Here is a 24,702-nt window from a genome sequence, read left to right as displayed (position 1 = left end):
GACAACCGTTCACATTAGCGAACATTAAAAAAATAAACAGCTTTCGTTGCCTGCATCTCTTCTGTGTGTGTTTGTCTCGCAGCTCCTCTGTCACTTCCCGTCACCATCAAACATTTAAATTTCCAGACATGCCACGCTACCTAGTCTCTAACAAAAGAACAAAACCAAATATTTCATTCTGGCTGTCAGCGCTACTGTCTAGAGCAGTGATGTACACTGCATCAATTCAAGTTTATTTTTCACTTCCTTTCTGTGTGCAAGCAATTGCCTTTTTAAATTATTATTGTTTCTTTTTATTTATTTATTTATTTTTAAAAGGGACTAATAATCTCCCCGATTCATTATTTCACTTTCCTTCAGAGCTTTTTATTCTGAAAGAGGTCAATTAGAAGAATTAAGAGCTGAACGACTAATGCGGAGCACTGCTGCCACCCACTCTCCACTAGTGTGTCTATGCCAAACTATCTAAACAAACACCCCACCCAAAAGACACTGGCAAATCCACAACATCCACGAGAAACCTCTTCAACCCTGATTTTCATGCATCAGTCACAGGGACATCTGCATTGAAGCCCTTAGACGCAGAAGCAGTGCAATATGAAACAAGCAGTGCTGGCTGGAACAACTTTATGAGCTGCACCTCTAAACGAGAAGAGGGGAGAGAACAGATTGCATTCCAGTCAGATGCCATGAGAGGGGTTTATTCAGGAGATTAAAAAAAGAGACAGAAGAAGATACCGCATGTCTATCGGCATTTTCATCTAATTAGGCTTTTAGTTAGACCATTCTCTCCTTAAAAGCCTCTTTCTGAGGATACTAATTTCAAAACAAGCATCCTGTTAAAAGAGCAGTTTTTACAAGAAAACCCAGCCCCCCTCCTCTCGCTTGTCAGTCTACCCGACTCTGTAAATGAAAGAAAATTGTGTTACTCTCCATCTTCTCTTCAGCAAATGTATTCTGAAAAGGCATTATCCTCTCTGAATGGAACTTTTTTTTTTTTTCAAGTTTCAAAACCAATTTTCTTCTATTACTGCTTTTAAGAGAATAAAAGGAAAAAAAGATTCGCATTTCAGAGTGTAATGTTTGTCACTTTTCTCTTCTCCTTTCCACACACTCTCGTCTTTACTTGGGGCTGCATTCCCCAGCACCTTCTTCGGAGCTGCAAATCGAAAAGCTTTGGCTTTTTAATTAAATTATCTGGATATTTTCAGTTGTTTTTTTGATGGACATCTACAGTAAGCAGAGTTTGTGATTAAAAATACAGACCAAAAAGAAAAACACAGATGTTCAATATTATATATTGAAATCTTCTCAAAAAGCCTGTACAATATCCTCTTGCTATTTCTGTACTGATGTTTTGATTTATACCGTGTGTATATATATTTCTTTCTTTCTTTTTTTTCATTAGTGCTAAAAGTAGTTTGTTATTTCCGAAGATGAACAGCTTTTGATTGAATGTTTGAATAGCAAGATCAAATGTTTTGCCGTGTTTGAGATTAAAGACCCAAATTCTCACCGGTGGCATACGGGATACCAGCTCCCAACACATCACAGCACGGGAGAAACAGGACACCTGACACAGAGTCGTATGGAAGAGCATTCCCACCCACCAGCCAAACAAAAGGAATTACAATGAAACTCTGCTCACCTCTGAACTCCAGAGTCAGAGATCAAACTCAGAGCGGCTCTAAATCAACACCTTAAGATGGGAGCAGCCGGGGGTGAGATTGAAAGGAAGCTTTGGTGGAGCAGTAAAAGATCACCGGGGACAGATATCTCTGCGTGTCCAGCCATCCGTCTAATCTATCCACCTATATTGTATCTAGCCTTCTATACAGCGCGTCTCTCAAATTATCATTTCCACCTTGCTACTGTCTTTTGCTTGTGAATTTGTTTTGGTGATTCATATATATTTGTGTATTAGGAGGTAAAAAAGATATCTAGTTGTGGGTTTCCCTTTAAGATAAATTTGTGCATTTACAATAGTAAGCCACCTGATGGCGCTGCGTGCAATGAAAAAAAAATTACAGAACCGCTACTGTATTTGTCCACTTAGTGGCACAGTGCACAGTAGCAGTTCTGTATAAAAAAAAATTCATGTAAATGCACAAAATATTTATGCTATGGTCCCTATTACTGAGACACTGAGTGCCAGATTTCAAACAGGGGCAGTCTGTCCTTAATTGAATGGGAACCTGCTGACTGCTTCAGAACACACTAGCCTGCCCTTTAACCAGCCGCCGTGCCTGCTCTTTATAAGTCTAGGCAAGTTAATCCAATCAGCCTGCTCAAAACTTCCAATTCTGTGTCCCTTTAACAAGACACTGTCTGTCCCTGCTAATCCCGCCCCCCCCAGCTGACAGATGAATGCAGGGCATTTGAAAGACCCCATTAGGAGCCGAGACTGCCAGCCCCCCGTCACAGCAAACTGTCCCCTATCTGGGGCATATAATGCGCAGGGATGTGCGAGTACAAAAACTCATGAGAGCTTGGATGTGCAACCTCTCTCAAACTGCAGAACCCGCTTAAAATGCAGTTTGATAGAAGGCAATTCTGTGCATGGGGTTTCCTATTCTTTAGAAGTGATCAAAAAGAGTGTAAAGGAAATCTTATCAAGGGAAGAAAACATAACGGATCATCAGCTTTGCAAAAAGAATGCTAGCGTTTGCCAACAAGGACAAAACCGTGGGCTGCAATGCATGTTGAATCTCTCCATAGGCATTACCATCTATCGATCCTCTCACCCCCACCACAGAAGCAGCTCCCGCCACTTCTTGCTAAATTATTTGCTCAGAACTGCATTCATCACTCGTCCCTTTATAGCAGCATTACAATGGGAGAAAGAAAGCTTTCAATGCTGCAAAACCAGCGAGAACAAACCAATAACTCTCACAACTAAGACCGCTGGCATTGACGTTTCTATTTTTTATTCTAGCTTCGCGCACGCAGCTAAACTTTCCTCCTGCGGGAACTTGCTGTTAAAATTAGACAACTCAGTGAGGTACGTTATCGTCATTCCAACTCGTGAAATCAATAATAATAATAATTTTAAAAAATACAGTCCGTCCACATTGCTCTGCTTCCCTGATATTGTGGCTTTTTTTTTCTTGAGCAATATTTACTGCTCTCTGCAGTGCAATACAGGTTTATGAGCATGCCAGATTGCTTTATGAGAAAAAACTGATCCGCTGGTTCAAGCCATGTTCCATACGATGACAGCTGTCCTGTAAACACCAAGCATTTTTGGCAAAGCAACTAAAAAATATATTAATCTACAAACACCTACCTTCAGATCCAAGTTCTGTGCAAACGATAGTGATAGCGCCGCAGTTTTAAACAGCCCACAAAACATCAGTAAATCGGAGCAAAAAGAGCTTTGGCGAATGGGAGCATTTCAAACTGTAACCTCAAACAGGTTAGGGTCACTAAAAATAAAAGAGACAAGATTAGGACTTTCTGGGCTAAACGTTTTCAATGTACCTTCCAGCAACGGCAACCAAGTATCCTTGTATTCCTCTTAAAAATGTCATCATCTTGAAATGGGATGCTTAACCACTAAAGTTAAATATTGAGGAGCTCAATGAGCCATATATAGCACAAGCGACATTCCACAGCCCTGCTGTGAATGACTGTGGAGGGGTACTACTGTAAATAATCCACTGTTTTGTCTTCATTAAAAGTACAAGGGGGAGGGGGCTTCATTTCATAAGCAGTGTGCATTCCACAAGAGAAATGCAAAACATAAACAAGCAGCTAACCTTGGGCTATACAAATCGCAATGCCTCTGTCTCGGATTGTAAAGAGTGACCGAATTGTTCAGTACGGGTCACACAGATAATCTTCTGGAGATATGCTTTGACGGGGATAAAGGCACGAAAACAAACAATAGTCTGTTGTGTCCTCGTGGCGCTTGCTTTTTACATTTACACACATCAGGCAAAGAATCAACTCTGTGCTTCTAAAAGAAAACGAAGTCAGGCAAGACATGTTGAAATCAGTAAGAGACAACAGCTAAAGTATTTCGAAAACAGTTGAAACCAGCTTACCACCTGCTTAAAGATGACACACAGTAGAAATGCAGTACCAAGTTCACCAAACACACACATACGAAAAGACACATTTCTGTGTTGCTCAAGCCTATCAACAGCCTATCTCTTCTGTATCATTACTGTTAGACTTGTTTGATTTTATAAAACTGTTGTGTAGAACACCTGGCTGAAGTCCAGCTCACTGCACCACATTAGCTTTGTTAGATCCATCTGTAGTTCAAATAATTCCAATCAGCCTGATCCAATTTAGCTCAATCTTCTCCTGCTTCTCCTTTCTTTTTTCCCCTGCTGTGCACTACAAGAACAAACTGCTCCACAGGAGCCCCGTCTCCCAGCCCTCTCACCAGCCGCACCGATTAATGGAGCCTCCCGCTGGGCAAGCTAAGCAGGATCCCCCCTTCCCTGCTAGGTAAGTAGATCCCCTTTCACAAGCACAGGGAAAGGAATGGAAGTCCCCTCACCAACACATACTCTGCAGGAAGTAACAGAACGCATGCAGGTGGGCAACTAACCATGCACTGTGTCACAAGCATTCAAGAAGCTGCAGACGTTTCAAAAGAAACCGATCAGTCACCAGGCGGAGAGAAGTGACTGGTATCAGATAAAGGAAAAACAAGAGCTGTTGAGAAAGCGATAAATACAGTGCAGCAATCAATAATGCACAATTAAGCAAACTGTATCTACCAGAACAGCAGGCAGACAGCGGATTTCTGCTTTAGATAAAAGCACGCAATAAAAAGGAAAATAAGGTCCTGTATTAACTAGCCACACATTGCATGCGCAATACATCTCAATATGCTTGAGTAGGTGTAACTAGGTTTGGAGCTATACACTGTTGTGATTGTTCAGATAGACAGATGCCCAGACAGTAGCCCACACTTCCCCTTCAACAGCTTCCTCTTCCACACTGAAGGAACATCAGTTATGGAATCCCGGATCTCTCTGTCTCATTAGAGACTTTCTAATCTGTCTGGTATAGACAGGTCCTCACTTCATGTACCACGCTGGCATATATTCCCAGCAGGCACTCCAGGGAACACTGCAATCTACTTTTTTTTTTTTTTTTTTTTTTTTTTTTTTTAAATCTGACATCGCTGTTTTTGACAAAGTCGTTTAGACGAATTTTCCATGAAAGAAATTGTACGATATCAGTTAATTTATATATAAATATATATATATATATATATATATATATATATATATATATATATATATATAATTATATATATATATCTATTTTTTTTTACAAAAGGAAGATGCAAAAATTGTACTGTTGCTCGCATTTGTCAACACAGCTTCATGTACAGTAGACACCGACAGGGCTGCAAAATAGTGGAAAGAAATGCATTCAAACTTGTGAGCTGCCAAATTGATTTAAAAAAGTTGTTTATAACTTAAAATCTTTCATGGATTAGGGCCATCCTATCTCCAAGTATTACTAACTCTGTATATTTCTGTTTGATCTTTGAGATCAGAAAAATGCTGAACTTAAAATCAACTGGAGCCAGAGCTTTATACTTTAAACCTAAGAAAATTCAGCTTTAACTTTCTCCGAACTTCCCAAGAGGCTTGAAGGGTGATATATATAGATATAAATATATATATATATATATGATATATATATTAATAGATATATAACATATAATATATATGGGTCTTGACATTGTAAAACAGTGCATAAGAGTCTGGAGGTAAGATTTCACAGTGTCTGTAACGAAGTTAGGAGTTCCCCTTCTCTTGCTGTCTTGGATCACTTGAGCACACAGGCTCCTGATACGCTCCAGTCATTCCAGTACACACTGTTCTCTTTCAATGGGCGACTCACTTTTTTTTTTTTTTTTTCACTGCTAATTTCCATGATTCATTTCATTAACCTCATTTCCCAGACCCAATCAGAGATCTCTAGTCTCTATTTATACTTGCAAGGCAAGGTCTTGGTGTCTTTTAATAAAGAAAAAAAAATTAAATGTAAAAACACATCGAGCCATAATGACACAAAATCGTTTGCACTTTCTGCGACACGGCTGGTTGATAAGGCCCTCTTATCTGGGAGCTCTGGCCCGGCGAAGGTTTCTGCAAGGAGATAACACGCCGCATCCCGCCATTGATCTTTTCATTCCTAAGGATTTTGATAAGGCTCCCTTTGACAGGCCAATTTTCCCCCAAAGTTTTAGCCTGAAAAGGTGTCTAATTATAGAGCCTTGTGTTGATTGGTTAGAATCTATGAGCAATGTTAATTCCCCAGGCTGTGTCTTGTATTAAAAGATAACAGGGTCACATTGCTGGCAGCGCACGGGGTGCAGTTAAATGGGGCAATAAAGAAAGGCGCATGTTTTAAACACCTTTCAAAATCTTTCAGCGCCTCAAGTCTGTGCAAACTTGAAAGCGAACTTGTAGGTCTCCAAATCAAGTTTTATTTTTTTTTTGCTTGCTTCAGAAACAAACAAAAAAAAAATTAAAATCAACCTCTCCCCAAATACCTCACTCAACACTAGGTCTACAGAGTGCTACAAATTCACAGACAACTTGAGAACTCCCATCAGTGCCACAGACTGGAAAAGCCAACAGACCACAGGTGCTTTACAGCAGAGACAGGATTCAGGAAGCCACCCCTTAACAAAACATCCGCTATCCACAATTACACAAACAAAAAACTGAAAAACGACTTGTGCATTGAAAAACTACAGAAATAAAGAAATACTCCTGTTGCAACTGCCATTACAATCACAGCCGGTCGGACCGCAAAGGCTTTCCACTCAGTTTCAGAAAAGTGGGACTTCTCAATGAATTGCACCAAGGGCTTAGATTAGAGAACAAAGGCGTGCCTTGTCCTTTTTGAGTTGTCTAACCCCTTTTCATCTGCAGTATTAGGTGTCTTTTCCCAGCCTCTTTCAAGGAGTGTTGTTTGGGTTTGTTGTCCCAGTCTTCCCTTTGGCCTCACCCTGCATGTCCTTCACACAGACACAGCCAGGTAGCACGGGGGACTCAGCAATTCACACCTGCAGATGGAAGTTGGCATATTTTGATCAGAAATGGCAAGAAGCCGCATTCTATGAATTCCAGCACAGTAGATAATGGGGGAAAAAAAAGCAACCTTTCTCCCAACACCTTGCCGAAGGCAATAATAAAACATGGCATGCTGCTGTTGTACTGGCAAACGACCTTCGACTCTCAACCCTCTGTTTCACTCTCTCTCCACGCTCGGAAATGTCTCCATTGACCCTGCCTAATGCATAGTGAAATGGCTTTAATTCTCTCTCTCTAAGACATACACGACCCCCAGGCCTTTCAACTGGGGTCCTGTTAATAATTAAATGTTAATCTAAAAAGCAATTCTAGCTGTGCTTTTTTCTGTTTGAAGATCCAGTTAGAGATTACATTAGCGTGCAAGAGCAGGAAGGATCATTTTCTTCACCTCTGCTCCATGTGATCCTTTTCGTTGCGGGTGGGGGGTATGGGGGGGCTTGTCTGGATGAGGTTGTGATTCTTCTCTCACTTTTGAGATAGTGTTCACATCACAGGCCAGGGATTAGTCAGGGTGCACTGAAGGTAACCAGGGCTTAAAAAAACCAAAGGGGCTTAAACTTTTAATTCCTGCTCTCCTTGGCTTTTGAATTTTAATAATGCAAACTGAGATTTACGGTTAGAACATAAAAGGGGCATTTTTATAGAAGTGCCCTAATAAGTACAATCTGAAACTTCAGGGAAATGCAATGCTGTTTCAAGGAGCTGTCAAGTAGTGACAGAGATTTAATGAGTACCAAAACTCTTCTGAAGTGCTTGGCATACTAGTAACTACTCTTAAATTATGAATTTATTTTGAATGTTACCATCAATATTGCAATTAAGTCTGCTGTTGAGCGTTTATTTCCCAAGTATCTTTAAACTGAATTAAAGCGACTTTGATGGCCTGCATTCAGACTCACTAGTACTCTAGTTATACAGACGTCACGGCTTCAGAGTCTGGATTCACTTTATATACGATGCACACACAATGGTGCATCACCATCACATCACAATTAAAACTCAGTTAATAACTTCATGTATCAAAATGGCACTTTAAGTCTTCACTGTTAAACCCCCTCTTAACAATCATCTCAATTTACTTCAAACTCACACACCTGTACAGTCAGTCTGCTTCCACTGTGGTCTCAAAATGAAACTAGTCACAAAGCTGCTGCTGTGCAGACAGAGGCTTCTTTAATAAGTCTGGAACAAGGTTTCCAGGAATGATTTTGTTGCAACCAAACCTGAGCTTTCTCCAGTATTGCTGAACAGAGACAATAAGAAGGTGTTTTAATGTACTCGGAAGGTGGTTAATTCAGAGGGCATCGCTGCCATTCTAATAAAACAGTCAGTTCCCCTTGTTTCTTTTATCGAGACAGTAGACCAACGTTTGGGCTGCCACTCATCAGCGAATACCAATTAAAAACATCAGAAAAGCGTGGGCTTCACGTCTTATCTTCACAGGTCCACAACAGACTCCTACATCCACTGGAAATCAAGTCTTATTGAAATAATGAAAACCTAACTGGAACCATTCCCCTCTGCTGAGCTCACACTATAGAGACTGGGGCTGGCATTTGACAGACACTAATTCCAGTCTCATCTATAAAGCTTTGCTCATGCATTATTTAATGGAATCTATTACTTTTGGATTAAATAATAAAAGACTGTGCTGGTTAATTTTTAATAGTTTGCATAATTGGCATCACAGCTGAATATAAGCAAAATGCTGCTTTCAAAAAGACCGCAGTGTGACTTGCCCAGAAAAGGCTTCTAAATAAGAAGCACCCAAGGTACTCTCTATCCAACCTGTAGAAATCTGGTAATACAAACTTCAGCTGCAGAACTGGACTTGGATCCACATACAACCAAGCGGTTTAACATTACAAGAGATGCTTTATAACTACAGACAATAGCATTTTAAGTAGTTGATTAATTACTCCTACCACAGCCACCTGACCGAATACAGTGTTATGAAATATACAGTGCCCTGCAGCCAGGATTGAGCAAACCGCTTGAGCATTCCTGAAAAGGAGATGCTGCAACGCGCCATGCTCTGCACCGCAGAAACACCTTGACTTCAGTACAGAATTAAATACAGGAGCACATGCTAACCAGCAGCAAGGTCGCTTTTTCTCTGCTCTATTGGGATGTAAACGACTGAAGCCTGCTTACTCCCATCAGATCATTTGTCACAAGCGATAGACAATTTACTGTGGGAGCCTATTCAATTTATTCATTGTGCCGTCACTGCAATTTTTTCCCCTCATTGAGGTCTGCTTTCGAATGAAGCATGGCTGTCTGGGCTGTGCAGATTTCTCGCTGGCTCTTTAGGGCGATACCTGTGTGCGGTGAATAAAGCTTTCCAGCCCTGTTATTTAGCAGAGGACAGTAATGCCGGTTTAAATCATGTTAATTGCACAAGAAGCACAGAGGGCCCCGGCGGTAGCTGAGAGAGACACACAAAGACGATATGCCCTTACTTCACCCAGCCGGGGGTTTCACTGCTGAGGCTCCTCAATAAGGAGCCAGCACCTCGCCAAGCTGGTCAGGAATTAGCTGCTGGCCGGGAGAGATACTCGAGGGTTAGGAGATAACAACGCCTACAATGTTCAGATTTAAGACAGTAGTGTAGTCGATGGCGAGGGACCAAGGGCGCTGGAGCTAGGGGTGCTGGGGGTTCGGTAGCACCCCCTGGCTTTGCATGGCTTCCATCATATACAGGGGTTACAGTTTTGTTCAATGGCTTTACCTGTCCAACTTGAGCAGTATCAGGGAGAATTAGTAAAACAAAAGTACTTCACTATAGAGAGGACACCTGAATCTGTTCCACACCAAGAGAATAGCATAGCCATGCGGAATGTGTCACTCACAACCACACTTCTGCTGGTGGCTCCCTCTCTCAAGTCACACACATTCAGCCTCTGATCCTAGTCTTCCCAAGGTACTGGGATCTGCCTTTTGCTACAATGTATTAAACAGCAGCCCTTCCACAGTCATTACTGTCCCACCCCCACAAGCTGAAACTCACGGCTGGGTTTAATGGACCCCAGCACTGTGTCTGCATGCAGCATTAACTCCGAGCAGCTCAAGTGTTTCAGCAGTTGGAATATTACTTATACTTTTAGCTGACAACGTTAAAACGATCTAGGACACATCTAGGCCAATCTGGAATCACAAGCTGTTTCACTTTGTCAACATGCCCCCCAAAAAATACCCACAAACAAACACTGGGTCAGGATACAATTCTCTAACCAGCCTCCAATTTCAGAGAGGTGGACAAGGACGATGTCTCAGTGTTTTTTTGTTTTTTTGGGGGGTTTCATAGGACACTGTTTATACTGTGCAATAGAAACACAGTTTAAAAAATAATAAAATATCCTGCTTTTGAATACTAGCTGTGCTTTAATAAGAAGTTGACACATGTCATAGTCCTAGATATTCATATGCATTCAGCACATATAAATATAATAAAGAAGACTTCATAAAGTATTGATTGATTTCATCCCGGAGTATTCCGTTAATGTCTTTAATGCAAATAAAAGGCTTCCTTTTAAGACAGACAGAAAAGTTAGATAGTTCGATGAATAGAAAGCAGCTTTCTGAATAGACTGGCAGATAAATGACTCAGTAACCAAGTTCCTCTCTCTGGGAGTGACTCCGGCCTCGCTCGGAGAGGAGTTTGTTTGGGGACAGGGGTGACCCTTTAGCCCTGAAGCCTGTGAACAAACACAAAGACTGCCCCCCCCCCCCCCCTTCTCGCCTCGCCTTGACAAACTTTAACTTCAAGAATACACCACCACTCCACAACAGACTCACTCCAGCCCCTATTCACAAGTACTCCCATAGACAGGCTCTGTTCACAGCTCACAAATAGACACACCACTCCAGCAAACCAGCAGATAGCAGGGGACAGATGGAGCCATCTATTGAGCATGGCAACTCGGCTTCAAATGCAGAGAGTGTTCATCCTTCCCTAATAATCAGCCAGCGTCAGGCTCAGGTCAAACCCCTCTGAGCAGAGTTAGTTCCTGCATTGGAGTGTCAAATGTTGATACGACTTCAAAAAACAAAATGCTGACATCTGTTGCCCACAAGCACAGAACTCCACTCCTGGAAGGTAAATGAAGCAACATTCAAACAATACGCACGCTAACGTGATAATATTAATAAATATATTCAATGAAGAGACGACCATATGGTGTCTATTAGCTACACTTTGCAGTAACTGAGCTATTTAACAAACTGCACCTTTATCCCAGACAGTGTTCTTGATGCCACTGTAAAGGAACATAGGAGGAGAAGGTGAGATTATGCCTCAGGTACAGGAGTTTAAATAAGCATTCCTCCTTTATTAAAATCGATACATCATTCAATACCACATCCAGACCTGGATGTTTCATACTAGCAATCAAACTCTCCAAAACACAGGAATGCACACAAACACACACATTCTCAGGGCAGAATAGCACAATGTTATTGCTACTCTTAAAAAAAGCCTCACTAAAAATAACAAAACACAGATGGTCTCTTAAATGAGGCTTATTTGTGTATTTGTGACATCCCAGATTGGTGCCGTTTCGACCTCTGCAGTGGCTTCGATACCACAACAGTACTATTTGAAAAAGTTGACAGACACAAAAAAAACTGTTTGTATTTTCTCTAAACCCCTGTCGCTGGCATATCCGGTTCAAGCCGGGCCTATGGTGAACAGGGTGAAGGCAAGGTCAGCAGGCACACAGGCTGTCAAGGTCAGTGATATCCAGGCACTCTCGGTGTTTTGTTTCTACTACAGTATGGTTTCATGTAAACGCTGCATGCCCCTCCTTTCAGAATTGGTTATGTTCTGATGTACAATGGTGAAGTGCAGCGGAATTAAGAGACAAAATAGCAGAAAAAAAAGCATTTCCCGGTGGGCATTGCCTGGCTCCCAATCCAGAGCTGTAATCATGATCACTGTCTTCCTGATACTGTAAAAGGCACAACTCCAGACCTTTCCCACTCGGACCCAGTGCAAAGTCTCTAGCACGCCCACACAGCGCTTGCACATCTTGAAGCACATTACAGACCACTTTAAATATCTATATTGAGGGCCATTCTTCTCAGATTGAGACAATCCCATTCTGGATAAAAGTAATGAACTACACATTTAACCCATACACCAAGTGTTTTAGAGGTGAAACAATGGGCATCACTTCCAAACAGGCATCTCCCTGCTACCCTGGAAACGATGGACTGTCCAGCCCCTTGCGGGGCGTTCTCTTACAAAACCAAGGGGGTGGTGAGCAGTGAGCTGTACAGTCCATTTCCTGGGTGTTCAGAGGAATTGTATTTTCAATGCAGGGTGTTGCAGAAAACACACTGACTCCTCGGTCACACCACAAGAAAAAAAAAGTATCAATCCCCAGATTGATTGCTGGCCGTGGCAGGCAGTATCTGATGGCAGACATCTAGTTATCAAGCAGCTTCGTACAGGGACACTAGTTCAGGGAGTATTGAGTTGCCATCGGCAGAGGATGCTTGGTCAAGGTCAGAAGGGAGCTCCACAATATAAAGCGCAAGGGCTGTATTCTTTAAAGTTAAGTGGGTGTGCAGGTGTGGGGGGGGGCATTATAAATAATCTAGCTTGGTTCTGGGAGGGTTGTAGAATTAAATGGTTTATACGACTGTGAAGCTGCAGTAACATTTAAAACCATGAGCGATCTCAATATTGAGGTGCATTTTCCACATTGCGCTGCTGTAACTGTGAAGTCGTTATTTTGGAGGTTGCACCCCTTATTCAGTTCCAGGGAGGCTGGGATCTCTCATGCAGCTCCTTCTGGTTCAGTGCTTATCCTGAGGTGTCCCTGCTCTAGATGTGGGCTGACCGAGAGTGATCAGCTGTACAGGACAGGCTCAGAGAGTATCAAGTGAAACCAGTAAGATCAGTCACATGCAGATTGCAAGCCGTATCCAGCCCTTGAACACCACTTGTGACAGATTAGAATTCTAACATGAGCCATTTCTAAGCAGGTTTTGTTTCCTGCTACAATAAGGACATCACAGCCAGGATCCATTATAACGAGTCATAATCTTATGACTCTGCGCCCTCATTTTGACAGAAGGCTCAATGCAAAATCATTTAACAAATCACAGTCAAAGCTGTAGGAACCCTTTTCGGACCTCGCTTTTGCAGAGCTTTAAGTCAATAGGACCAGGACTGTTTTGCATTAAAGTTCCAGGTGTATCAAACCTCACAATACGCAAGCAGTCATCTGGAACTTTGTTTTATGAAAATGCACTTGTTTGAATAAAAAGGGTCAATGGCCATCTGTTTATCAGGACAACCTGCCTATGCCTGACAGGCTGAGCCAGGTGTCGCTCATAAACTTCTCACTAGAAAGTCTAGAGAACTTGCAAATGATTGTCAGTCGTTTGCATAATTTTGAAACTGATGGCTTCACGCATGGCCAAAACAAGTTAATCACCTACACTATGACAGGCTACTAGTCTTGCGGTAAATTCTGGAACTTAGTATTCATTTAAACTAAATCAGAATGAAAATCTTGTGTGTGGTTTTCAAAGACATGTTAAAGGAAACTTATTTGTCTTCCACTGCGTGCTCACACACACACTCTCTTATTGTCTATTGCCCCAAGGAGGCTCAGATCCCCAGAGAACGAACATCATGTATCCATCTCCTCTTATGATGAGTCTTTCGGTCTGGGAGTCTTTTTTTTTTTGTTTTTCATGCAGATGGAACAAAGCTCTTGCTACAGGGCTCTCACTCTCTATCTCGGTCTCTGAAGAGAAATCTGTACTGCTGCTGTTTTTAAAAGAAAAAAGGAAACCTCTCAGTGGATCCTTGTCAGTTCCAGGCCATTACCTCTCCCTCATTGGGAGCGTGTTTACAAGGCACCATAAAGAGCTTGGTTCACCCCTTTTCCTCTGAAAGAAGGACAAGCCCCAGGCTGGAGGTGAGACACCAAAGGAACGCAGCACTAGGGGACAGGAAAATAAAAAGAGCTGAATCATCTCTCTGCGAGCGTCTGGGCGCGAGTCGTGCGTGAGTTGCAATGAATTTAGCCCTGGAGTTCCAGAAACTGGTTTCCAAGAGAGCATCCCAGATACCTACTGTAATAACAGGAATGTTTAGTGAAATCCACAAGGCATTTCAGGGGTCGGTTTAGAGTTGTAGCAGCCATGCCAGATGCATGCAGACAATGTTTTAGGAGATGGTTCCAAAAACAAACACATATATTCTGCAGGTAGATTTTTTTTATACATTCTATATGTTATTCAAATTGAGAAATCAAGTGATGACAATTAGGCGGGGATCATGGGTGTCGATTGAGCTAATTTGCCATTCAAAGTGAAGAAACAGCCGCTTGGATTTGTGACAATTCCTGCTTTTCTTAGACACTGTGGAGAACAGCAATCCGCACGAACCCAAGCATCTGTTTCTTTGGCGATTTCACTTGGAATGGCAAATTAGCCCAGTCAACACCAGCGACCCTCACCTGTGGAGAGCTGGATCCGAATAAAATGGTCTGTGCAGGACCAGCTCGTACACCTCGACGGTAACAACACACAGCTACCATTTCTGCAGAGCCCACTGAGAATGTAGCCCAGCAGCAAAATAATAAAAACACATCACATGCTGCAGAAAGATGATGTTGTTTAAATATCACAAAGGAAAAAAAAAAGAAAGAAAACCAATTAAAAATTGCATTCATAATAGGGCATGAATAGTTTATGAAGCTAAACCACACAGCGGACTGGATTAGTTTTATATTAGCAGGGTAAATCATTATTCCAGATTGTCGAATGGAAAATTAAGTTTCAGATAAATGGCAGCTGCACTATTCAGGTTTTATTTATTTATTTATTTTTTTGGGGGGGGGGGGGGGGGGATAGGACAGAGGGGCTGGCTCTCCCTTTTTAATTTTGATCCTACTTGGGGATCGAACAGCCATTATGAGCCTAACGCTTATGCACCATAACACATTCCGCTTACAGGAACGGATCAAACTGCCACGCAATGGGAGTCTTCTTTCTAGCCATGTACTCTGGAATAGTTTTACTGTCAGAATGGTTTTGCTATGCTGTAGAGGGTCACCAACTTCTCCAACTCAATAAAAATGTTAATAAAACCAAGAACAAGCCCAAAGGGGCGGGCACAGTCCCCCACAGGGCATTTAGACGGCAGAACTGCATTTAATGATCTCGATACCTCTGCCTGGGCTGCAAGGAAATCCAGCTTTTCCAAGAGAAAATGACTTTGCTCCACCGAATAATCCAGAATGACCTTTGCCGCTGCCAACCCAGTGGAGTCAGATAATACAGCTTCCAAAAGCAATCAGCCTGCAGCCTCCCTGGGAATAAAGTCAAAAGGAACGGAGAAAAAAAACCTGCATGGGACTGTAAAGTAGCAACCCTCCCTTCTCTCTCTCTCACCCAAATAAATTAAAACCCCCATTAGGCAGATTTCAGAAGACGGCAGCAGGCTTATAATTATACATGACATCTTTGAGAGATAAAAAAGTGATTACTGTGGATGCAAAAATCGCTTAGCAACCAGTCATTAGCCCTGCGAATGCAGAAAGGTGACCAGCCATCCATTCTCACTCGGGTCCCTCTTTCTCTCCTCCCTCGACCACATACAAACACAGATAAAGAGTGGCACACAAGCTCTTGACACACAAACAGGTTAACACAATAAAGCCAGCTTTAGCAGGCTGACTCGAGGGAGAAAAGCAATTCCAACAGCAGGCGAGCGGTAATAAAACAGCTCTGCATGTGTGTGTGTGTGTATCCATGTATGTCTAGGAGTGATCTGTGTATTCACCTGGTTATTTAAATAAATGCTATGATATAGGTCTGTGTATGTGTGTGTACACAGGTGACTGACAAAAGCAAAAACACCTGCCATAACACTGTCAATAGGACGGCATGCCAAGGGTGGCAGGATTTTCTATTTGGATTACCACGTCAATGTAAGTGCGTGCTTTAGTGTATTAGTTTGTGTGTGTGTGTGTTCATTTGTGTTACTCAAGCCTGCTAGCTGCACATGTCAAGAATAGGGATACCTAGCTTTATTAAATAAATAAATAAATAAATAAAATAAATCATGAATATCAGAAATGATACATAAATGGCTCGCCGTTTTTTTTTTTTTTTTTTTCTTTTTTGTAGCCTTCAGCCTTTACTGCCGAGTTGCGATTGGTTTCTCCAGTCAGTGGAAATCCCATCATCTTTCAATGTGCTAGGTGGCCAAGTTCTCAGGGTTTACATTTGTCATTTTTAAATAACAGGTAATCGGGCACGAAGTGATGAGTCTCACCGCCGACACGATTACGAGTTAGGGGGAGGGGAGGGGGGGGGGAGGGGGAGGGGGAATCGGCCTGGGGGGAGGTCGGTCGTGACGTCGGGGTCAGACCCAAAAACACACGTTTTTTGTGTGCTGTTTTTTCTTTTGAAATAAATGACTTTGTATAAATATATATTAAAATAAAAAATAAAACAGGGCAAAATCTGGCACGAGTATAATTTATTTTTCAAGACGTGTCAAAACGTCAGCTAAAATGTTTTTTCCAGATAAGTAGTGATGTACAGTGGCATGTTACTGTGTCCTATTACAGCTAAGTACACTTGGGCATTTCATTTCTAATGAGTTCTACTTTAGGAATGGGACTAATTACAAAACAATAAAGCACACAGCAGCTCAGCAGCAACACAGTTAATTAACACAGGGGCTCGGCCCATCCCGCTACAACCACCGAAGTTTAACACCTTACGTGAAAAAAGGACGTCCCTGGATATTATGGGGTGTGCAGTTGGACGTCTCTGTCTTCGTGCTTGTTGCTACATGGTACATGTGGTTGCTGGTCAAAGATCGGTCTATCGTTGACCTCTCATACTACATAAAATGGCACCAATGCCAGATTTGAGAAGAAGTTTGCAATGTAAGCCTGGTTTGTTGTATCCAAAAGTATAGACAAAGCCTCAGCAATTCTAGAAGACTTTAAACAACCAGAATACTATTTATATTGCAATACTGGTTTAGTTCAACCCAAACAGGGTGCTGGCTATGAGGGTAGAAATGGCACATGCCAGTATTAAACAGCCTTGAATTGCCGGAAAGCTTCTCTAGACCCAGTGGCTGGCAGGATAGTGGTATCTTCAGTGCCAGTTTCAGTATCACTAGGGGAAGAGAGCGTTTTGGCTGGACTCAGAGTTTCTTTTCACTGGTCAAGGTCCCGCTATCAAAGGAATAGAAGGAAAGAGAAACACATCAAATCCCAAATGCAAGTGGATACAAGAACAAGGGTCTGAAAAGCAAGCCATGGCCTCATGAACTTGGGAACACAAAAAGTAAAACAGGATAGTTAATATAGATATTAATCAAGACCCACATTAATAAATAACAACATTGTAGTTAATGTACCCATTGCCTATGTGTTTGTAACCAAGTGCGTGGGAGCCAAAGGGGGCCTTATTGAATGCACCTCAGTGGAATTATAAATTTGAAAAGTTGGCTTGAAAAGGGAAGTTCCCTTACAGAAAAGCTATTGTAAACAAGTGCTCTGGTCAGACCATCGGGGTGCTGCAATCAGACTTTCACCGCATGAGCGTCCCGGTACAATCAAGCACTCAGGTGATGGCATCCACCCTCCCTCCACACAGACTCCCATTATTCCACTATCCCACTTCCGAAGCAGCCAGTCCAGAGGACACACTGAACGGGAAGCACAGCCTCGACCCTCTGCACTCGAGAGCGCAGACAGCCCCAGAGATCAATGTGACTTTGAAAGAAGCACTTGTATTATTGTTATAGCAATGAGGGAACTGCTTTTAAAACCTTGGCAAGCAGGCTGTCTCTGCAATTTTGGGGTCGATTAGCAATAGACCGTCTTTGAGCGGCATGCAGCCTCAGCAGGATGGAAGCTTTAATCTGCACCTTGTTTAGGCTCCACTTGTTTCCTCTGATTACTGCATACCTGTCACATGATAAATAGGGTGATATATACCATCCTGGATCTTCTCTGATCAGTGCTTAACCCTGCAGGTTGATGGAACAATACTTTGCAGTTTACTACTAGACAGCTGCACATGCAGAATAAGGCATCAGTGACAGTGTTTTGCACACAGTGATCACCACAAGTAAACCCTGCTTTGTCATCTTTTGTGGAGAACTTTGTTTGCTTTATTAAAGTGTGCTAACATTGCCATAAAATAGTCTTTAAAAAGGCAAGCTTGCCTATTATTAGCCCCAGCAGTTTTATACCTGGTCTCTTATTCTTCTGGAGATCTGATTGTTCTTTGCTTATATTCGATATACAAGAAATTTGGGATACACAGCTATTTCTTACAGTGCTGGAGATGATAAGCTAATGATACTAAACTCTTCTGAGCAAAATAAACAGGAATACTGTTAACAGGAGGGAACCTATGTTTCATATATAAAACTGTCCACAGTTCTGCATTACTTTTATTTGATGTGTTCTGAATCAATGTCTGTTTCAAGCAAGGCAATGCAGGTTTTTTCCTTTGGTACGCTTGCATTACACAGCGCTTGTGTCTCGTCCTGGCTCATTGCGGAGATGCTGCCAATTTAGATCCTTTGGCATTTTACAATGAGGAGTCAGAAAGCCTCACTCCAAGACAAACCTGTCCACCTGCTTTTAAAACCTGTCCATCTACCAAAGAACCCAGGAACGATCGGCAGCAATTAGCAAGTCAGAAAAGGCACGGAAATGATTGCCACCTCCAATGAAACGGAATTAAAGGAGGAGAAGAGGCCATGTGAACGAGTGATCAAAGCAGACAAGCGGGAGCCACACCCTGGGGTACAATCCTAAACCCCCAAACACGTTGACTTCTGCAAACCAAACACATAGCAGTTTACTAAGCATCCTAAATGTAACTGCAGCAAGTTACAGATTAATGACACCCTGCATTAGTTACAATGGCTTTAAAGGGACTGATCCACTGTGCTGGTACAGGAACAGTGTCTGATGCAGGGAGGTCTGGAGGGTTCAATGGATCACACTTTTCCATGTCCTCATTCCATTGAGCATTCTTCTACCCATCCACTCTAGGATCAGATATACAACAGCTTGTAAATCTAGGACCTGGAAACAATCCACTTGGATTGTGTCGTCAAGTACCTCTAGCCAGAGCGCTGACCCCGATGGCAGATTATAGCCTGTGAAGAGAAATCTGTAGAAATCCTCAATGGACCCACCTTTATATAGGGGAAAGGGGGTTCACCGTCCTCGTTAGGTCAAGCATGACTGCTCAAAGGGCTGCTCCCCACAAACCCCATGAATAAATCCACTCTCGCTGACACCAGAGTAAAGGAGGAGTCAGGCCTGTTGTGTACTCTCGCAGCTGGGTGTTAGCGTTGAGCAAGAGGTGGGAAAAGAGACAGAAGGTTGTGGCTCCAGCCCTGGTTTCCTGCCAAAGACCAGAAAAGGCAGACACCTCGACTCCTCTTCTCATGCTCACGTTCCAGTCTATTCCTACGCAGATGAAGAACGCACCCACACGTACACACTAACACCTCTACAAGCATCCCACGCTATTGTTATAAAAAGATGCACGTACAAAACGAAACCTACCAATATCCGTTCAATTGAAATATCCTGCAAAATGCTCATAGCACAACAAAACAAACTGCAAATATTCTTATTGTGTAAAGAACAGCAGTACTGTGCACCATGAGCACAGTATTATTAGAGGTAAGACAGCTTGTGTCTCTGCAGCTAAAGCAATGGTACCTATGGAAAATAAACAAACCAGTCTGTCAACCAATAAATGACACTGAAATGTAAAAGGACTGTGAATACATGGTGGCTTGAAATAATGCATTACTAAATCCATTTACTTATAATGGTACAGAAGTTGTAAACATTCTTAAATGCTATAGGAGTTCAAACTTTTATTTAACTTCAAAAGAAAAGACAGGACAAATACTAAAAGTGCCGAGTGCTGAAAGCCATTGGCTGGGACAAACAGGGCAAGGGTCCCGGGGTCTGAAACAAGCAAAGCCCCCACGAGGAAATCCCAGAGTGCTCCTGGCCTTGCAGCTCTGCCAAAAACACAGCAAATCAAGCAAGCAGCAGAAGCACCACTCACCACAGTCGCTAACAATGCAATGCCGTCAGAGGACCGGATACTGTGTCCATGAACACATAATCAAATTAGAGAGGGCGAGGGAGAGGGGGAGACGGATCTAAGAAGAACAGAGGAAAGAAATATGTCAAGGTGGAGAAAGAGAATGAAAAAGTAAAAGACGCTATTCACAAACATCTTGAAATGAACCCCCAAAGTTAAAGTTGTATAAATAGAAGCAGTTGAAAGAACGAAAGCACAGAAATGATGTACAATATTACCAGGGTGGCCTTGAATACCTCACAGCTGTTGCATTAAGTACCACTAATCACAGCAAGGGCTGAGGAGCGAGTACTTAATTTGCTTAGGAAAGAACAGGGCACACTGACAATCTGGCAGAAATTGCCTTCCAAAAGTTATAAATGCAGGCGAGTAAATAAGCAGCTTTGTCTGCATCCCCCTCAGGTGCAGCCCATCCCACAACCTCCATACATCACTAGATTATGTTGTATTCAATGGAACAGGTCAGGCTTGCCTCAGTGCTGGTCTAAGCTGGGAAAGCAAGCTCTTTAATGTAGAGTCTCAGATTTGATTCAATGTCATCTCCTGGCTTGCCAGCCCCCCGCCCCCCCGAGGTAGAGTAGCTGGGAAAGGCTTTCTGAGCGATTAGGGATGTCTGCTCTTCAAAACACGAGCCTGTGCAGCAGGAACATTAAAGTATGTCGCAGTTTGCAGCGCTAAACCAGCCAGCTGACGAGGGTTTAAGCTGTGCCATGTTTGGTCCTCATAAAATGATCATAAGGATTCACGTCTGTTGGAATAATCTGGGGACAATACTGTTTTTGCCATTCCTAAAACTGGTATCTGTTGATTGTAGTGGCATTACCATTAAATCAAGCAAAACAGAAAAAATCCTGTCATCGTCCCGTCCTGCCCGCCCGTGATCAAGGATTGTGGATGCTGCCTGGTCTGAGCATTGAGAAGGTTTTTTTTTTTTGTTGTTATATATGGATTCCCATACCTCTCTTGGCTTTACAATACTTACCTATTATTTTACTGTGCTTTTATTACTCAATGATATGCTTTAAATTATGGGGGGAACTTTTATAAGGGTTTTTACATACAGCCTACAGTATAAAGGATGGGTAAGTGGCTGATAACTTGATGCAATAGTCATTACTTGAAGCAGCTATAAAAGACATTACCACAGCATTGTAGCCAAACCCTGAAACAGCTCCTCCAAGCTCATCAGTATCTTCGGATTGATAGCACAAATACAGCAGGTCTGTGAGGTGGCAGTTTTACAATCTCAGCTCAGCATGTTCTCATAGCTGGTCTGTCCTGCGAGCGCTGCCGTGTGCAATTTGACAATCACATTGATGGACCACTTTAAAGCACTGGGCAATTTGGGGCTTCAAACATATAATCTGGCCTGCTATGCGTTTTGTTGTGCAAAGCTCTTAACTTCTCACCTGAAATTTGAATGCTCCACAGCCCGCACTGAACAGCAGCTTCATTTTTTTGTTTATACAGATTTCCCATAAAACACAGAACAAAAAAAATAACATAAATTAAACATATCACGACTTTGCCAAGATGACCTTTTGTAAAATGTTTTCTCTGCTTCATGAGTCATAATAAACTTCAAGATGTTATTAATAACGCTGCAAGACGGAATGTGTGAATCACCAGTCACAGAATTACATGAGTTTGAGGGCAATGTAAACGAACTGGACTGTCAAAAGGATATTTTGAGCACATAAAGTCGCAGCTCGTGCACTCGCGATTGTATATGCAGTGCCACCGTTTCCATGTATCCACCTCACTGCCTTGGCTGTAACAAACAGCATCTGCATGTCAAAGTTTACACCCCTTACTCGTCTTGGTTACCAGGATTTGTATAGGAGGACAACTCGACATACAGTCGTCTATTAAAATAATGAAAGGAAAACATAAAAGGCCACCTGTGTGATACCAAGAGAAAGCCCCCAGAGCAGAGTTCCACTAGACTGAACACTTCCCGGGTGGGCACTGGGCACTGGGCACTCCCTTAAAACTAAATGCAGCCTACGTATTCGAACCGGGCATGAATTCTGCATATTAAACATGAAATTAGATTGAAACCCGCTTGTGTGCATCCTTCATACTCGAGACACCGTTTCAGCTCTTTCGGAGTTCTCGAATTCGCTCAGCACACCCGAGCAATTCAAGTATTTCTGGACTTGGACCCCAAGTGGTGACCAACACAGAACTGTAGTTTGTGATTTCGCTTAGATACACATTTACAAACCAGTATTTAAATCCCAGACACGTTTTGTGTTCATATTGCTCACCTGCAAACCAAATAAACGTGCTTGATACAATACCGACCGTTTTAGCGGTTTATTTAAATCCTTTTTTACGTATCTGTTGCATGATTATATATGTAGCTCGGACCTCCGCAACACCCTGATTTTACCCTTCGTAACTGGTCAGGCTGTGATGCTAGACCCAATGATTTGCGATAAGATTGCAGCACAACAACGCAAACTTTAGAAGGCCAAGCAGCCACTTCTGAAAACGGTGTACAAGTTTACAGCTATGGAGATCCTACATTGTACAGCTTCGAGTTATAAAGATTTCTCAGCCCATTCAAAGTAGCACACGGTGTTCTGGAAACGGCAGTTACTTCACGTCAACAACACAAAATGTACAAACGGCAGAAAAATTGAAGTCCAGACTAGCCACTAATTAAAACCAGTATTATTACAATGCAGTGCATAGGGTTAATAACTCTGGTAAAAGATAAGAACTATAACAGTTAAAACAAACATGGGACAAATAAAAGATACACACAAAAAAAATTTAAAAAATCGAGTCAGCCAGCTAGCTATGCGTTGAGAGGTCAATGGCACCCAGCTCGTGTAAGATTCATTCATACAGAAGTGATGTTCTTTGTGGACGCCCAATACACTCATATATTTCCCCAAGTGTGAAAGTAACGTACTACTGCATCTAGCACCAAACACGGCAGACACAATGGCATGCAAAGGGAAAAGAAAGGCCATACAGTGTGCGAACTATACACCCCGCTCTATTTAAATTGACAATAACTTAAACAAGAAGCCATTTACCATAAATTGTTTTAAATGAAGACGGGTAGTCTGTGAATGCAGGCTAGTGCAGCGCCGTGAGTCGGCTTCAGAGATCGGTGATCCGGACAGGCAGAGAGATCCCGATTCCTGAACATCAGAACTCAGATATATGATCCCTTTTATTACAATTCCCGGAGGCGAAAGATGAGGGTTCCTTTCTGTTTTTTCTTTTTTTTTTTTGAGCTCGGATAAACCAAATAAAAACTATACTCTATCAGTGTTTCAAAAGTATAGATCCATCTTTAACAGATGATTTTCTTTCATTAATGTATTAATTTCTTCTTTTCTTGAAAAAAAAAAAAAAAAAAAAAAACTACTTCATTTTAGCAATTCCCACTTGTAAAGGCAAATATGTCAATCGCTTCAGTGAAGTGCAATGTTGTAGGGGATAAAAAAAGACACGTTCTCATAAATAAAATTAGTCTATATATATATATATATATATATAGTATATATATATATATATTATATATATATAAAAATCTACGTGCACGGCAAATTTCCAGGAAATTTCCAGGGAAAATAAAAACTAATCTAAAAAAAAAAAAAAAAAAAAAAAAAAAAAACACAGCTTGTATGTTATTAACAATTACAAAGCACAAAAGAGGGATAACACAATATTCCGTTTCCTGCTTTTGCCCACGATCGACGGTTAATATATACGCTCTGTATATAACGGATTGCAATTCAAATCCTATGTGTATTCTGCATCTATTTCTCGGCTGATATATTTATTTATTATGGCATACATACTCCATTGATCTTGTACTTGGGAAACAGCGGCACAGCCTGCAATTGTTATATTTACGATTACATCCCTTTGATCAGAAACAGACGCCGAGACCGGACTACCAGTGATGCGTTAGTGCTGTGCGTTCTTCGCGATAAAGCTCCCACTTAAGTACCAGTCTGACAGCTTCTCCGTGGCAGGTCCTTAATCCCTTGCTTCGATCGGAAAACCTCTATCTTCCTTTGATTAATCAGTTTTCTCCCAAATTTATTAAAGTGTAAATGTCTCGTTTTAGCACAGATTCTTCAGTACAACCGGAGTTCCACCGTTTCCGTTTTCATCCTTTGCTAATTCTGAATTGACGCTGTTTGTTTTAGATTAATTATTTGGATAGTCCGGGCAGCTTTGCTTCTCGCAGGAGTACCTTCTCCCCGCAACGAGCTGCAGAAACTGACAATAACCCGGAACGTTGCAGGCTAACACGGCCCCAAGTACCGCCCCCGACCAATCCTGCAGCAGTGGGAATTGATACATTCCCACTGGTCAACCAATCAGAGACAATAAAAGGCGGTCACCACAGTGAAGCCGTCAGAGTTCTGGCGACGAGTTCTGAGCCACGCTGGTTTTTCGCGGAAAAATTCAAATAGATTCGGGAGAGCTGAAGATTCAAAGTAATCAAATAGAAACA

General features: G+C 42.0%; 1 protein-coding gene across 2 annotated transcripts in view; it reads right to left on the bottom strand.

Moving 5' to 3' along the window:
- LOC121297314 (protein FAM222A-like) overlaps positions 1 to 24,449 on the bottom strand; it is a 47,087-nt gene extending 22,638 nt beyond the window's left edge. The window contains exon 1 of one of the 2 annotated variants that reach the window (XM_041223560.1): positions 24,038 to 24,449. The gene's annotated coding sequence lies outside the window, so the exon portion shown is untranslated. Of the gene's footprint in view, positions 1 to 23,263; positions 23,668 to 24,037 lie in introns of those variants that run through there. The other variant, XM_041223559.1, reaches the window with a different exon arrangement.
- Positions 24,450 to 24,702: the final 253 nt, after the last annotated feature.

Source organism: Polyodon spathula, chromosome 22, assembly GCF_017654505.1.
Source record: "Polyodon spathula isolate WHYD16114869_AA chromosome 22, ASM1765450v1, whole genome shotgun sequence".
NCBI lineage: Eukaryota > Metazoa > Chordata > Actinopteri > Acipenseriformes > Polyodontidae > Polyodon > Polyodon spathula.
This window is presented reverse-complemented; position numbering and strand designations above follow the sequence as displayed.